The following is a 4,553-nucleotide window of genomic DNA, read 5'->3' as shown; positions in this document are numbered from 1 at the left end:
TAACCTAATAAAAAATAATTAATAATATTTTTTTAACAAAGATTAATCATAAGAAAAATTAGTAAATACGTTTGATTAAAGATACATTTGTATTAATTTATGTGTATAAGTGTTGAGCTTGATAAAATCAAAAATTTTACTTTTAAGACATTTTAGTAAGAGTTATATTATTTATTTAATATTTTATAATTTTTTTATCCATATATACTTTAGTATGATAAAATAGATGATGCACTAAAAATATAAAATAATTTTACTTTGTGATCTAATCATAAATTATTATTTATAATAAGTGATTGACTTTTATTTCTTATGAATAAGAACAAAATTATATCAATAGTGATATCTAATTAGTTGATAGTGTAAAATTATTTTATATTTTTAGTGTATCACCATTAAACCCTTTTAATATTCACTTTTTTCTTATATTTTATACTTTTAATTCCTTTCTTAATTACACAAAAATATTAAAATTTATAATAAAAACAAATTTTCTCTTATTCATTAATAGTTTTACCAAATTAACTCACATGATAGGAGATATGATGTTTTAGTAAAGAAAAAAAATCATTCTGTAACGACCCACCCTAGGCTGTCACATCCAGAACCAACCAAAGATAAATAATATGTATTAAAGAAAATAGAACAAGAGCCAGCTACGCTAGAGTATAAACATACAATAACATATAAAATTGTTTCTAAAATATGTATAACATAATTTTATAGTAGAGTCATCCTCAGTAAGGTTATACAGTAATCCAAAAAGTTAATATAATTACAACGTCATGAAGACATCAAAACAAGACACCCTAGGTGCTGGTCAAGCTCTAAACTTAGCCACTTCTCAAAGCAGCTATCCAAAAGACTTCTTGCTATCCCAAGACCTCACACCTGATCTGCTCCCCCACATAGTGAGATCATCACAGTCCACATCATAGAAATATAAGGGTTAGCACATATAAAACCAATCATAGTACATCATAATAAAATATCATTAAACAGATATTTATCCACAATATTTATCCAGACCAACAAGTCATTTCTAAGCTAAATATAAATCAATCCAAAATATAATGTATACACATCCATGCCAATGCATACATATTTCATGATAATAAAGAATCCATAACCAATGTATACAATCCATACCATATGTATACATATTCCACATCCATAACAAAGTCACACCACTGTATAATCCATGATGTAACCAACACATCCAAACCAAATGTTGGCCTCAATACCATCCAAACCAAGTGTTGATACGGTGAAACATGTCAGCAACCCATGTCTCATGCCTAACCTCTCACGGAAAATATACAGTTGGATTACGTCGTCACGTAACCCTGGTGGGGCCACCTCATCCATCGGTATGACTCGGCCTAGACCCATACCGGTAGCAAATAGAATACTTAGAGGAGTACTTTAGAATCCACCTAACATATGAAGTGGTTTATCATATAACCTTTGGAAAAGTTCCATATTGGAATCCTCACCATGGGACTCCTAATTCCATATTTTTCTAAAGAATATATCCTGATCTCACCAAGAGATCTAATCCATACCATAACCTTACTCCTCTAAGTTCTATTAGCTTTCCAAACCATACACATATAGCATATTCCATAATTACATACCAAAAATTTCCATAACCATGCCAAATTATTCAATATAATAACATAAATAACTAAACACTTAAAACAACCATCAACTTAAACAAATGATAATCTTCATATAAACAAAATAGCATATTAAAAGTTATACTACCCTTATCATGCTCATACATACTAGATTAAGTCTTATAAGTACTACCCTTACTTGGATAAACCTGAACTGAAACTCGGGCAGAACCTCCTCCTCTCTCTTCCTTAAACAAGAACCGAAACTCGGGCAGAATCTCCTCCTCTCCCTCCTATTTTCTCTCCCCTGATAGAACCTCCTCTACTGGATTCCTCTTCCTTTCTTTCCTCTTTTCTTTCCCCTCCTCTCCCTTTTTCTCTCTCTCTCTCCTCTTTCTCTCTCTAGGACCATCTCTCTCAATCATGCTTTTCCAACACCCCCAACCCCCTATTTATAGAATTCTGCCTGCCTAACCCGGAACGGCCCGTTCCAAAAGTGGAACGCCCGTTCTGGGCCCTTCAAATCTACGCAAATTTTTGAACTGGAAAGGCCTGTTCCGAAACCAGAACGGCCCGTTCCGGGACTCATCCAGAACGGCCCGTTCTCATTCCGGAACGGCCCGTTCTCCCTCCAGAATAGCTCGTTCCAAAATCAGAATGACCCGTTCTCCCAGTTGGAACGGCCCATTCTGGACCCGTTTCCAACTTAAAATTTAGTGTCTTTTTATTGCTTGGAATGGCCCGTTCCAAGTTACCCATTTACCCCTCAAACTTTAATAAAATTGAGAAAATGCCATTAATAGAATTTACAAAAATACCCCCTTTAAAAAAATGAATATTACACCTTCCATATTTGACACATCTCTTATAACACTATGAGTTTTATGATTGTTTAATTATTTCTATTAACTAAATGATTAAGTGATTTGTTGTTTTTTAATGCTTTAAAAAACTCTAAAGATTAAGACATTTTTTTTATGAGTTTAGTTATTTTGAGTGGAGGTCAAGTTGACCAAGTTTATGAAAGATATATAAGATTTTCTTAAGAATTAAATTTTATAAGTTTATTTTCTTAAGAAACTTAGAAAGATGTTAGAGAAAGGAGCTTTGGAGCTAAAGAAAACCTTTATCCCTTTTGACTTTGCAGATTAGCTCCGTGTCTTCCCTAAAGTACCATTAGTTGGAGTTCAGTTAAGATTTAAAGCCTCAAAGCTAAGAATCATAAATTGGAGTGTTGTACGACAAAAGTCGATGGTTTGTTTTCTCCATGGATCCTTCATTTTCTTCTTCATTGAAAGATCTGAGATAAGGAAAACTTATAGATTTGTTTCTTATTGTATTGTATGAGTTGTGTGTTGTCTGGATTCATCAAACTTTAGTTCTGATGTGTGGAGAAAAAAAAAATACTAGAAGACAGGTTAAACAATGTTATTCAAAAACTCACACTTTTTAAAAATAATGAGCTACAACTTGTTGAAGAAGTGTAAATGAAGAGATAAAAAATTGAATACAAAGTATTTTTATACTTGTTGAAGTGTTATTTCTAACAACACTCTTTTTTAAAATAGTTATCATAATTAACATATAAAAAAGTAAGAAAATGATTAAAAAAAATTAATACAAAAGAAAATTTGAAAAGAGTCTTATAAAAATAGATAAATAGTAATAATGTGTAACATAATTAATAGATAACTCTGTTCCTTAAAAATGTAGTCAAGAGTACAATCTTTGATTGGTGCATATCACATGCATCCAAGCAGTTCATAAACAAAGAGAGGGATACATGAATCAAATTTATATATTTAGATGTAAGAAATGATTGAAGAATACTAATAAAAATGTTTATTCATAGTTAAACTATGTTTATTCATAGCTAAGCTTTGTTCATAAGAGAAGTAGTTTCGAGTGAAAAATAATAATAAATATAAATATTGTATTTTTTTGGAATAGATGTTTCATATTAAATCTTGAGAAAAGATAAGTATTTCATTACTACAAAATGTTAAAAGGGTTACCATAAATAGATGACTTGAAGAGTTTAATAAACATTTTGACTATAATTTTTTTTAACCGTTAATTAATGAAAAAACTATCTTTAATATTACTTTTAACATAATTTTTTAAACTCGAGAAACTTATCATATAAGATGGTTTATGAATTAATAATAGTGTAAAAAATATTTACTATATATACATAAATAAAAAAAAACCTGCTAACCTTATTCATTATGTTACTATCTGTGTACTGTAAATTCTTTTTTGTAATTTCAATATTATTAGATTATTTAAGCAATATTATTGAATAAAAACAAGAATTTTCAGTTATATAGGTCATGCCTGAAGTTTACATGTCAAGAGAAAATAAACAAATTTATAATAATAAAAAGTTGGTTGATAATAAATTTTGTTGAAGAAAATAGTTGCAAATAAATTTTTTTGATAAATCAAGATAACAGACATTGAATGAGCGGAAAAAAATAATGATTATAGTAAATCAATTTATCAGTATAAATTTATTTTTTTTATTATTAAGTGAATTTTTAAATGTACTAATAATTATTCCAATGACCATTAATAGGGGTGGCAAGAAATTATGAAGTAAGTATTCCTATAAATATGTTTTGTTTTAGGTATTAAACAAAAGCCCGTCTAGCTCAGTCGGTAGAGCGCAAGGCTCTTAACCTTGTGGTCGTGGGTTCGAGCCCCACGGTGGGCGAATTTTTTGCTTTTTTTCTTACACTTTTATTGATATGCTTTGTGGGTTCAGAACTTCAAATGGCAATGCCAAAAGCCCAATTCTTTTTTTTTTGGTTCAAATGTTGTGGGTTCAGAACTTCAAACGGCCGAAAGGCCCAAATACTTTTGAAATGAAATTAAAAAATTGAATGTTTAAATTTTTTTTTGAAAATTTTTATTGAGATGTTTAAATTTTTT

The 4,553-nt window shown here is 29.7% G+C and overlaps 1 non-coding gene across 1 annotated transcript; it reads left to right on the top strand.

Moving 5' to 3' along the window:
- The first annotated feature begins 4,262 nt into the window (after window positions 1–4,262).
- TRNAK-CUU (transfer RNA lysine (anticodon CUU)) lies at window positions 4,263–4,335 on the top strand. The gene has a single exon. It is a non-coding gene; the product is annotated as a tRNA-Lys (tRNA).
- The last annotated feature ends 218 nt before the right edge of the window (window positions 4,336–4,553 follow it).

The sequence above is a fragment of the Cajanus cajan genome, chromosome 1, assembly GCF_000230855.2.
Source record: "Cajanus cajan strain Asha chromosome 1, NIPB_CcT2T_4, whole genome shotgun sequence".
Lineage (NCBI taxonomy): Eukaryota > Viridiplantae > Streptophyta > Magnoliopsida > Fabales > Fabaceae > Cajanus > Cajanus cajan.
This window is presented reverse-complemented; position numbering and strand designations above follow the sequence as displayed.